General features: G+C 41.3%; 1 protein-coding gene across 4 annotated transcripts in view; it reads left to right on the top strand.

Annotated features, from left to right (window-relative positions):
- The window catches only part of PALM2AKAP2 (PALM2 and AKAP2 fusion), a 399,871-nt gene that overhangs the window by 42,131 nt on the left and 344,846 nt on the right, over window positions 1–12,894 (top strand). The gene's annotated exons all lie outside the window — the stretch shown is intronic.

Raw genomic sequence — 12,894 nt, 5'->3', positions numbered from 1 at the left:
CCCATTATATCCGGTTATATTTGGTTAAAAATGTGTCTCCTTCAGAAAGGCTTCCCTAATGTTACTCCCAGAGAAGGTATTTACCTTCCCGAGTTAGTGGGGTCACAGATGCTCTAGCCTCAGTCCCACCTTGTAGTCCTGAGTTGAGAGAGCTTCTTCTGAGGACATTGAAGATTTGGTTGGGCCGGAAACTCTTAATCTCACTGGCATCCTGAATCAACCAAGAAAAGGCACAGAAGTTAAATGTACGGCTAATTCATCTTGCTAACGTTCGGAGGCTTGGGGATACTGGTTTAGATGAAGCAGCTCTGGTTTCCTACTCAGAACCCGAATCTGGATTGGGCATCTGAGCAAGTGCAGTTACCGTAAGGGACAGGAGCAGGTCAAGAGCCCAGGCCCTGTTTGAGGGCTGGCAGGTCCAAAAGAGGGAGAGGCCAGGCCAGGTCAATCTAACCAGAAGGGCAGAGAAGCCAGGACAACAAGAAGGAGACGGGAATCTAAAGTTTTCTTTTAATACTAGTCCTCGTGGGGAGAGCAGCGGATGAACTCTCTCTTCTGTGGACACATGAAGATGGGGCACAGTGCCCTCCCACCCCCCTTGCGAGATGTGGGTTCTAATGAGCCACAGAATGTAAAATGGAGGGCAGGGCACCCCTCCCTCCACTTCTCCTGTGTCCTTGCTGAGAAGACTGGGAGTATCTGGAAAATGACATCACTGCGTGTCCCTTTAATGCAATGCCAGTGCTCCTTAGAATAATAAACTCCAGAATGCCAATTTTTACCAACTTTGCTAAGCAGATGTACTCTTCTCTATTTATTACCACATCCAGGGTGCACATGTGATTTCTGTTTTTCGGGTGCCATGGGGCCTGGATTGTTCTGCCGGCTTGACTGGGATGGCTAGAACGTTTTATCTTCTGCAGCTGGGAAATCACTGAACTGTCTGAATATTTTCTTGTGCCAGTAAAGGCAGAAGTAAGATTTTAAACAAGTCCGAACTGTTCCATGATGTAATTCTAGGAGTGAGAATTGTGTAAAAATGCGAAAAAAGTCAAGGTTTTATTGTGATAACTGCTTGTCAGAAGTCTTTTCCCTCTATGTCACATCACTCTCCCCAAAACCTTAATATATCTTCTTATGTTTATAATATTATTGAAGATCAAAATCACATGAAGCAGAGCATGAATGTGTGCGATTCCTGTGAGCCATTCAACTCCCCCGGACATGGGAGCTCTATGTCAAGGCCCCACGAGGATATTTTGGTTGCCCGTTGTCTGAATCATACTTATTATGCTGAGGTAGGGCTTGCCAGGTAAAATACAGGATAAACAACAAAAAATTTTTCAGTGTATGTCCCAAATAGTGTGTGGGAGATACTTACACTAAAACATTATTTGTTGCTTGTCTTAAATTCTAATATCAATCATCCTTTTGTATTTTTACTTGCTAAATCTGGCAACTCTAGGCTTGCAGGAACCTGAGAAGACCCCTTCTTCCCCCAAGGAAAAAATCAGGTCATTGGTGAAGGTCAGTCAGAGCAAGGGGGAAAGGGCATATTTTTAGTGGAAGCCACGAAAGTAGTGAACATTGCCCCATGAAAATCTGTTCTTCCTTTGAAAAACAGAAACAATTTGGGAAGGTAGATACAACCAATGGCCTGTGAAAAGTGGAAAATAAGAGAGATGGCCCAGGTATGTATATCTAGAAAGTTAGTTGGCCAGTGTGGACAGGTTCAGCCATCAGGTGTGCTGGCACCCTAGCTCTGTGCCGGGGAAGGGAGAGAGGATGGGGTCATGGGGAGGCAGGATGGCGAGCTAGCCTGACTGAAGAACTGGCTCCTGATGGGCTGTTTGGTTATCTAATGTGTAGTATTTAAAATATGTAGTATTTAAAGAGATACTTGGCCTTGGTTTGAGCTGGTAGTAAAATCCGATGAGATCCATTTTAGCAAGCCAGTCATAAGGGAAAGACCTGATTCCTGAACAGAGAGGTTTGGGAAGTGTTTGGATAAGAGTCAGGACCCTAGTCCCAGTGAGGACCTGGAAAGTGTGGCAGGTAAAGGTGAAGGAAGCTGGTGGCTGGAGAGGGGGTGTTAGTAAAGACAGCAGCCTGAGTCTCTGGAACTCTTGGGCTTCTCCCAACACTAACGGCTGTGCCAGGGTAGCCTGTTTGATTCTAGGCCTTGCCCAAGAGAGACCTGAGACAGCTCATGTCATATCTGCTTGGGTGGTGTGGCCAGGGTCCAGGAGGTGCAAGGCCATGAGGCCGACAGATCCAAGATCTAAGTAGCTCAGGAGACGAGGGTAACAGCCATAGAACTGCATTCATTTGTGCCAGGAGGGTGTGTGGGATAGAGAGCAGCCTGTATCTCTGACTGTATTTGAAGAAGCAGCAGAAACAGTTGGAGATATAGGACTGATTGAAACAGGAAAGTACAGGCCAAAAAGGTAGGTGCGTCATCATATAAAGATAGCACTAGAAGCCATAAAGGTCTTCTTCCTTTGAAAAACAGAAACCATTACAAAACGGTGGGAATTGGCTTTTATAGGTTGTGTGTGATCTCTGGCTAGGCACTGGCAGGAACCTGTCCTAAAAAGGCTTTCACTGGAAAGAGCTTGCAGGGTGAGCAGGCTAAGCCCTCCACAGAAAGGCACATGTTTTCAGGAGGTCTGAGGTCTCAATTGAATTGAGTGGAGTTGGCCTTGTGCAAAGTCCTAGAAATAAATCCAGGTGCTCTGGGGACACCAAAGCTAACAAAGAAGAGAGTTTGGGGGAAGTGAATGAGAAATTAAAAGAGAGAAAGTGAAGGGGGAAATGGAAAGACACAGAAAAGAAAAAAAGAGGTCACACAAGTATACAGGCATTCTTTGCCTTATTTCCACTGATTTAGGCAGTTTTTAAAAGTATGTTTTATTGATTATTCTATTACAGCTGTCCCATTTTTTCTCCCTTTTCTCCCCCTCTGTCCAGTACCCCCATTCCCTCCAGCATTCCCCCCACCCCTTAGTTCATGTCCATGGGTTGTACATATAAGTTCTCCAGTCTCCCCCTGCCTATTTTGTACCTACCAATTATGCTTCTTATTCTCTATACCTTTCCTCCGTTCTCCTCCCACCCCCTCCCTGCTGATAACCCCCCATGTGATCTCCATTTCTGTGATTCTGTTCCTGTTCTAGTTGTTACCTTCGTTTGTTTTTGTTTTTGTTTAGGTTCAGTTGTTGATTGTGTTTTTTTGTAATTTTCCTATTCATAGTTTTGATCTTCTTTTTCTTAGATAGGTCCCTTAATGAACTTCTTTAACTTTATCTTATCTGGGAAGCACTTTATCTACCATTCCATTCTAAATTATAGCTTTGCTGGGTAGAGCAATCTTGGATGTAGGTTCTTGCCTCTCATGACTTGGAATACTTCTTTCTAGCCCCTTCTTGCCCGCAAGGTTTCTTTTGAGAAACCAGCTGATAGTCTTATGGGAGCTCCTTTGTAGGTAACTGTCTCCATTTCTTTTGCTGCTTTTAAGATTTTCTCCTTATCTTTAATCTTGGGCAGTTTTAATTATGATGTATCTTAGTGTGTTCCTCTTTAGGTCCAACTTGTTTGGGATTCTCTGAGCTTCCTGGACTTGCATGTCTATCTCTTTTGCCAGATTGGGAAATTTTCCTTTCATTATTTTTTCAAATAAGTTTTCAATTTCTTGTTCTTCCTCTTCTCCTTCTGGCACCCCTATGATTCGGATGTTGTAACATTTAAAGTTTTCCCAAGGTTCCTAAGCCTCTCTTCATTTTTTTTTAATTCTTGTTTTTTCATTCTGTTTCAGCTGAATGTTTATTTCTTCCTTCGGTTCCAAATTATTGATTTGAGTCCTGGTTTCCTTCCCTTCACTCTTGGTTCCCTGTATATTTTTCTTTATTTCACTTGGCATAGTCTCCACTTCGTCCTCTATTTTGCATCCATACTAAATCATTTCTGTGAGCATTCTGGTTACTAGTGTTTTGAATTCTGCATCTGATAGGTTGTCTACCTTCTCATCACTTAGTTCTTTTTCTGGAGTTTTGATATGTTCTTTCATTTGGGCTGTATTTCTTTGTCTCAGCGTGCCTGCTATGTTGTAAGGTGCAGAGCCTTAGGTATTTGCCATGGTGGGGCAACCCGCTTTGCTGTGTTGTGGTGCTATATGTAGGGGAGAGGTCAGAGAGGGAACAGTGCCACTTGCTCGGCTCTCACCCCACTTTCAGTCATTCCCCCTCTTCCCACAAGCGAATTGCGCCCTTTGAGGTGCTGCCTTCGTGCTGATTCCCAGGTGGGTGGGCTTGTGTAGGTTCCAGGACCCTGTGGGCCCCTCCAATGGACTCTCCTGTGAGACTGGCAGTTTCTCCCACTGCCACAACCCCCACAGTTTTTTACAGCCAGAGGTTTTGAGTCTATGTTTTCCTGGTGCTGGAACCCTGAGTTGCAAGGTCTGTCTCGCTCCCCAGTTGTTTTTCCTGGTTTATCTGCACGTGAATGGGGGGCTGCTCAGTATGCCAGCCGCTGCCTTTCTGCGCATCCTCGCTGCCCTGGATGCCCATCTCTGCCCCTTCTACCAGTCTGGATGAATGTTTCTTCTTTGACTACTTTGTTGTTGGACTTCCATACAGTTAGTTTTGCTGGCAGTTCAGGTAGTTTTTTGTTTTTATATTGGTTGTTATCCTTCTTTGGGTTGTGCAAGGAAGCAAAGCATATCATCTACCTATGCCTCCATCTTGGCTAGAAGCTGATTTAGGCATTTTGATTCCACAGTCTAAAGATTAGTCTTTGCAAGACATTGTTGCCTTATCTTTTGTATTTGTTAGACTTTACACAAAAATGTTTGCAACGGGATGACCAACTTCTATAAGGCATTTCTTATCCAAGTTGCTTTCTCCTATGTTGAATTACATTAAAATTTTGAAAAGTTCACTGTCTGATGTGGACACTGAATACTCCTTAGCGTAACTTCTAAATGGTCTTTGAAGTACCCGTGTTTTCAGGAGTTGAGAAATGCTCTAAGCAGACCAATGTTTTCCCTAGCCCTACAAGCTTGACCTTTCCTACCCTAGTCTTTGGTATCAATGTATGGTCCCTGCTCAAGTAGTGTTTTCCTCTCTGTCACTTCATATTTGTATTTACTGCATCTCTCTATATGTTCTTAATTGTAAATATCAAAATAATTTTTTCTCACTTCCAGAGTTAAAACTGAGGCAGACATGCATTGTTCTGGCAAGGGAAAATATACTAATGAGGGTAAAATAAAAACAGTCATTTTCCAAATTCAAGGCCAAACTCTGGAATGTAATCATCTCATAAAAAGAAACCATTTGAAAATTATTTAATTCACTGATTCAGTCTGGAAATTGTTATCAGGCAATAAAGGCAATCTAGCTCTGTTAGCATGAAAAGAGCAAAACATGTTTTGTTTAAATGTTTAAGTTAAAGGTGATCACTGTGTGTTCACTCTAAAGAAAATTCACAGGCACATAGGACTGGGAACCTATCTCCAGCCTCTCTGGCTGACTTGTTTCATGTAAGGTAGATACCTTAAATTTAGATCTGATGCCTTCACCTTTAAATTAGAGATCATTAGAGACAGTGCTATGGTCTGAATGTTTGTGTCCCTGTGTTCCCCGCAAGGTGATGGCACTAAGAGGTGGAACATTTTGGAGGTGATTAGGTCCTGAGGGCAGAACCTTGATATATGGGATTGTGCCTTTACAAAAGCAGTCTGAGAAAGCTGAGAAATCCTGTCTCACTGCTAACCTAACAGAAAATCTATGAGAAATATGCTGGTGCCTTGGTCTTGGACTTTCCAGCCTCCGGGACTGTGAGAAATAAATTTCTGAAGTTCATAAGCTATCCAGTCTATGACATTAAAAAAAATATATTTACTGATTTTAGAATGATTGGAAGGGGAAGAGAGAGAGAGGAGGAGAAGCATTGATGTGAGAGAGAATCATCAGTTCATTGCTTCAGCTATGTGCCCTGACTGGGAATTGAACCCCCAGATTTTTGGTTTATGTAATGATGCTTCAACCAGCTGAGCCACATTCTGGTTGTGAATTCTAGATTTCACAACAAAATCCATCAAGCCCCCTAAACAATAAGGCTTTCGAGTATTATCTGATGATTCACTTGGCACTTAGGATTTTGCTGTGGATGAAGGCACATGTGAATGTTAGCGATGGTGTTGATGAAATGTGTAGGTGAGAATTAAAAAATTAATGAAGGTTTTGAAGACTAAAGGTAAGATCAATGCTTCTGAACACTTTTAATGATGTGGCACGCATAGAAACTGGGGCAAACAGGTGAGGATGCTCAAGCCTAAGGATTCGCTTCCCTAGGCTTGTACCAGGGGCTAAGAAGATTGATATCCAAAGCATCAACTTATAATCCAGTCGTGACATACCCTAGCACGTGAGTCAGGACGCTCTGAACTAGACGACAGAACTTACTATGGGATGAAGAGTGATGGTTTACACAATAAGCATAATAGTTATTAAAAACACTCTGTTTTATTGTTATTCTTTAGTTCTTATAAAAAAGTTCCTGAATGAAGGAGAGGGAACATAACTGATACGGGTGAAATGATAGATTCAGTTGGTGACACACTGATGCTGAAGCACTTGAGACATCCAAGGGCAGATATTGAGATGCAAGGTGGGCACCTAGGTCTGGAAGTCACGAAACAGTCTGGGCTGAAGAGAACTTGGAAGTCATTAGCTTGTACAGATGAGACTGAAGCATGGATGAGGTTTCACTGAAGAATGGGAATAAGCCAAGGATGGGCTCTGGGGAGTACTAATGCTTAAGGGGTTGGCAAAGAGAAGGAGCTAGCAAGATGTATAGGCTCATTTGGAGCTACTTACAAAGTGATTTAATGTCATTTCATAAGCAAAAACAGAGACAAGTTGACATCCACATGTAGATATGATTTGTGTTATGTGATGACATACATAAATATAGACAAGGGCACACACATGTGGTGGATCTGTTCATTCATTCACAGTAGATGCATTCATTCTTTTAACTAATGGTTAGTGGGGGCCTACTATGTGCCTGAAATTATTCTAACCATTGGGAAATATAATAGAGAGCAAAACAGGTCAAGTCTCTTCTCTAGTAGAGTTTTAGTGTCTCTCTTTCTCTCTTCCTCTCTCTCTCTCTCTCTCTCACACACACACACACACACACACACACTCTCTCTCTCTCACATTAAATACTTTAGAGCCTGCTCCCCAGGAGGAAGAGCAGAATATAGACGGCCCTGTATTTTCGCTGGGCCAAGATCCATTATCCTCCTAAAGGCTCACCTGTCATCACCACCAACATACTGCCTTCGCCCTGTTCTTGTATTGGTCTTTTATTCACCTAAAAGATTAACTGGATGGTTGAATTACAGGACGCTAGCCAAAGGATGCTTCTCTTAAAGGAGTTCCAGGCTAATCAGCAAACTGTGCTGGTTTGGCATCTGTCTTCCATTACCAAGGAGCTGGGCATCTGCAAGCTGAGCTCATACTGCGGAGGCATCAGCAGGACCTTGATCTGCCTTCACAGCGTCATTGCGGGATGACAGCGAGCAGCGGAGGCCATGGTTCAAATCTGAGACGGGAGGTTCTGAGGACAAAGCCTGCAGGGATCACTTTCTGTGGAAACTTTCATTTTAATCCATTGTCAGGATATTCTAACTCCACGTCTTCCAACTCTGAATACAGCAAAGGCAAATCTACCCTATATCTTTCCCCCTTTTGTTTCCCCCAGAATTTTGTTTTTTGTTGAAATTTTCTGGGACAATTAGGAGATCAGAGATTTTTCTCCATTTTGAGGTCAGTATGATTTCAGTCCCCGTAAGCTAATAAGCCAACTCCACCTCTAGAATTTTGTATTTCTTTTAATGGCACTATCCAATGACGGCTCCAGTATCTCTGGTTCATTAAAGTAATTTCCGGTTTAAGAAACTTTTCTTTCCCTCTATTCTTTAGTTGAGACCTAGTTAAAAGCCTATTTGGTATAAGAGATAGAAAGAAAATAGTTTTTAAGGGTGAAAACAATACTCCATTATGTCCAAAGTGTGGACTGTCCCCATGCTTTTATTAATGAACTTGGAGTAACCCTTGAATTTTTCCTTATCCATCATTTATCATATCTAATTGTAGTTATATATGAAGTCAAATTCTTAAAATATTGTTTATACATGTATTCTTTGGCCAGTAACTTTTAATGAATACCTATTATGGAATGGAATCCAAATTCATTAGCTTACCCTTTGACACAGTGATTAACATTATATGAATTAATTTTACAAATAGAGTCACATGCAAGCAAAATGACCTGCTTGTAAAATTATTTATTGTAGCATTATATGTAATTGCAAAAGATAGGAAGTGGCTCACATGTCTATTAATTAGGGGATGATTAAATGAATTATGATTGATTCATACAGTAGATTACTATGTAAGTATAATAAAGGGAATTCTCACATCATGATAGCCATGATCTCTAAACTGTTCTGTCAAATGAAAGTGGTTAACATTTGTGAAAAAATGTGTTTACATGCACACACAAACACATGCATACATTTTTTTCTGTGTGCATTTAATATACCTAATAGCATACATAAGAAACACCAGATGCCTCTGGAGTGGCAAGTTAGGTGACAGAGGAATAGAAGTAGGGGCGGGGGGAGACTTTTCACTGTAATATACATTGATAATTTTTGAATTTTGAGGCATGTTAGCTCTTACAAATATATACATACATACACTTTAAATTTCCAAACCCTTCATCTGGGTTTTCAGGACCTCACAATCTGGCCCTCTGTGACATTTGCAACCATATTTCTAGAACTACCATAATTTCTCCTGCAGAAGCCCTCTGCCCTTGCCATGTTGGTCTACCCGAACACCTACCTAGTGCATTGTTCCATTTAGATTCCTTCAAAGTGAAATTGCCAAGTTCCAATTCGAATTCCACCAACCTACATCTGCTAGGACCTCGGTGAAAATCAGCGTGCCTCCTGCCACGTGCTACTCTCTCAATTTAGCCTTTTCTCACTTTTGAATTTCTTGATTTTTATTTTCATGGTGACATTCCTTATGACAATATCCTTTCCACCCCTCTGTTTCTTAATCAGCAGGTCTTGACTTGAGACAAATGAGGTATCATAGCAAACTGTGTGCTGCAGGAGGTGACCTCACTGGTTTAGGCACCTGCCCACTTCGCTTTGCCTCCTAGAAGTGAACTTACCTAACCCTAGAGACATAATCTAGTAAGGGATCATCCAGAGCAGAGGCTGATGCCACTTTTCTCCCTTCCCCGAGGATGACACTCCTGCAGAGTGCTGTGGGCTCCTGCAGGGTGAGGTTCCTTAGTCTCTAGAAGAGAAGCTGCATCCTATCTAACATTAGATCCCTGCAGCCTCCAGGTGGGATGCTGCCTAGTAGGCCTGAAGGTACACTTGTGGTTTGACGTTCTTTTGGAACCTTCCTTGACCCAAAAATGAGTCCCATTTCCAGTTAATGCCACATGCTATTATTCTCTGTGATGTTACTTAGTGGCTCCTCAGTGACACTAATTTCATGAGACCTGGATCCCAAAGGCCTTTCCCAGTGCAGAAATTTGATGCTTTCCAAATGGGACTTTGACCTAAAACAGAAAAACTCTATCTTTACATTTTCTTGGGCCACCAAAACAGTACCAGATACAATGTGATATTTGAATATTAATAATATAGTGATAGCTAACAAATATTTAAGTCCTCTGTGTCAGTCACTGGTCCAAGCAGTCAATATGCATTCACTCATTTAATCTTCATAGCAACTTTATGTAACAGGTACTATTAGCATCCCTATTTTATGGATACAAAAACTGAGACCTATGGAGGTTGAGTCACTTGTCCAAAGTTACAGAGCAGTTAAGTGTGGAAGCTGGGATTTGAACCCAGGTATTCCATCTCCCAAACTATTAAATACTATGCATGCTACACTTAGTGACTTATAAGCTGTTAATAATACAATGATCTTCTTGAAATGATTTTTTTGGGTCTAAATTAAAGACCTTCCTCTTTTGGACCACTCTCTTGACCTTGACCTAATGTCCAAGGTCTCACACAGTTTATAAGTGAAAGGACCAGGGTTCAGAAACAGGCAGTCTGAGTCCTGAGACCAGCGTCTTGGTCATGATGCTAGACTGTCTGTAGGGAGTGAGACTGGATGGTGGACACTTTATTACTAGTAAGGGCCTTGACCAAAACCACAATGTTGAGTTTAAGTAAACTAGACTGTTCGTGGAGCATAACACATTTCCTGATGAGAACGTGGGTGGGTAGAAGGGCCCGCCTCACCTCCTTCCTGGGGAAGTTCACATAGGTTTGTTATGTCACTTGTCCTAGGGCTTCATCCCTACAAAACATGGCCTGGTCAGTGATCTCAGACTGGGCCCACCCATAGCACCCCCTTTCTTAAGTGTGAGAGGGAGGTCTTATCCTTGATGCTAGGCCTTTTGTGGGGAGGGGGGAGGAGAAGGAATGGGGTTAGAAGAGTGGGCAGAAGCCTCCAGCTTCTTCAGTATCTGCCTAACAGTCCACCTCCCCAGCCAGCCTGGCTGATATTCCCCCATGAACTCCTGTAAGTCTAATTGTGACTGCCCATAGCACTGTCCGGAACTGACCTTGTGTGGCCACTTACCCTGATGTTTATGATTGTGCTGTACCCTCCAACGAACTCAAACCTTTATGCCTTCAAAAAATGTCTATGGATTATCGCCTTGATACCATGTGTACCAGGTAGCAAAAAGATGATCAGGACTCTACTATGGCCCTCAAGAAATGCACAGATCAATAAAGTAGCACTTATATTTAAATGATAAAGTTAAGTCATCAGTGAGGTCAGTGGGACATGGAAGAGTGACCTCCTAACTGCAGGGTGGGGTAGGGGCATCGGGAAGCTGCTCAAAGGAGACTGTACTTGACATAAGTCACAAGGATGTAAAAGGAGCTTTTTGGATGCTAGGTGGAAATAGAAGGCAAAGAAGTATCCAACAGGAAGGCACTTCAGGAGAATTACAAGTAATTCTGCAGAGCTGAAGTACACAGCACCTGTAAAGAAGAAAAGGAGGTGGGGATGGGTCCATAAGCATGACCTAAAACAAAGCAAAAATTCCTCCTGTATGCAGTATTATCATGGCAGGGATTTTTGTCTCTTTATTGATGTATTCCTGGTGCTACACAGCCCATGGCACAAGGGAGGTGCTTGATATGTATTGGTTGGATGTGAAAAATGAGTTGCTGTCAGATCTCAAAATTTGGACTTTAGGGAGATGAGTGACATGATTAACATGCAGATAGCCAATTGACAAATAAATAAAACGGCTCAAAATGAAGGCTGGATACAAAATAAATGTGCAAACGTCATCCAATTATACATATGTGTAATTGCCAGTAATAACATACATAGCAATAAAAATTAAAAATACTAAGCAAAATAGGACTGTGCAAGATGTCCATTAAGAAAACTATAAAACTTGATGATAGAAGAGTAAAAAGAAGACTTGACTAAAGAAAGAGAAACACCATGTTCCTGAGCAGGACAACTCATATTGTAAAGATGTCATGTTTCCCTAAAATAATATATAAATTTATTACAGTTTCAGTTAAAATCCCAGTGGGATTTTGTGGTACTTGACAAATAGCTTTTAAAATTCATTTGTATGTATAAATGAAAGAGGACAGCCAAGAAAAATATGAAAAACCAAGAAAAATGAGAAGGGAACTTGCTTAACCAGATCAAAAGGCACTATATAAATCTACGGTAATTAAAGCAGTGTGGTACTGGAGCAGGAACACCCAGAAAGCTGGAACAGAATAGGTTGCCCAGAAACAGACTCATGTGTGCATATATAGCAATTAGCATATGATTATAGCTAACATTTATTGAGTACTTACTATGTGCTTGTCATTGTTCTAAGCATTTTGTAGTACTCATTCAATTCTCCCAAAACTCTATGAATCAGGTCCTATTGCTATCCCCATTGTACATGTAAAAAAGCACATGTGGATTAAGCTACACACAAGCTAGTGATGGTATGCAGGCTCAAAATCCTTGATTTTCAATCACAATAAAATGATCTTTCTGCAGGTAAAAACCTGGGAAATTTAAAAAATATATTTTTAAATAAATAAAACATAAAAGATTGATGGATTTGACTATATAAATATTTAAAGCAATAAACTGAAAAAAATGTTAAAAGGAAAATGGAGAACTAGAAAAATACTTGCAAAATATTTGATAGCAATAGGCTACCATCCTCAATATGTAATGAGTTCTTACAAATCAATAAAATATGAATACCTAAAGAGAAAAAGTAGGGAATCAATGTAAACAGACTGGTTCATAGAAGAACTACAAATGGCCAATAAACATAAGCTGCTCAATTGCAGTAACAATCAAAGAAATGAAGATTAAAATGAGATATCATTTTTCTCCTGTCAGAATGGTAGAGGGTAAAAGGATTTATAAATGCCTGGGGTTGGCAAGAACACATTTTGGGACCAACGCTGTGCCAAGGAACATCACATCAGAGCCCAGAACAAAGGGAAAAATCAGCAATACTGATTTCATCTTGCTCTTTGCCTTTCAACTTCTCTTTTCCTCTCCCCACCCCCTTTTTCTTTGCCAAGCCGATGTTGGTGAATCTCTTCAGGTTACTTAGGCATATGCTTGAAGTCTTTTTAAACAGCATTTGCCCTGCCAACACACAAGGTTGCTATGAGCATAACAATAGAATTCAGGAGGGGGTTTGATGTTTATGACTGACCTGGAATGAGTCCTAAGATGAGGTGATTCTATGATTTAACCATTTGACTTTGAGCAAATCTCTCAGCCTTCC

The sequence above is a fragment of the Pteronotus mesoamericanus genome, unplaced genomic scaffold (assembly GCF_021234165.1).
Source record: "Pteronotus mesoamericanus isolate MK-2021 breed Mesoamerican mustached bat unplaced genomic scaffold, CSHL_Meso_final contig_78, whole genome shotgun sequence".
NCBI classification, from domain to species: Eukaryota; Metazoa; Chordata; class Mammalia; order Chiroptera; family Mormoopidae; genus Pteronotus; species Pteronotus mesoamericanus.
The sequence above is the reverse complement of the archived record's forward strand: the minus strand, read 5'-3'. Positions and strand labels throughout refer to the sequence as shown.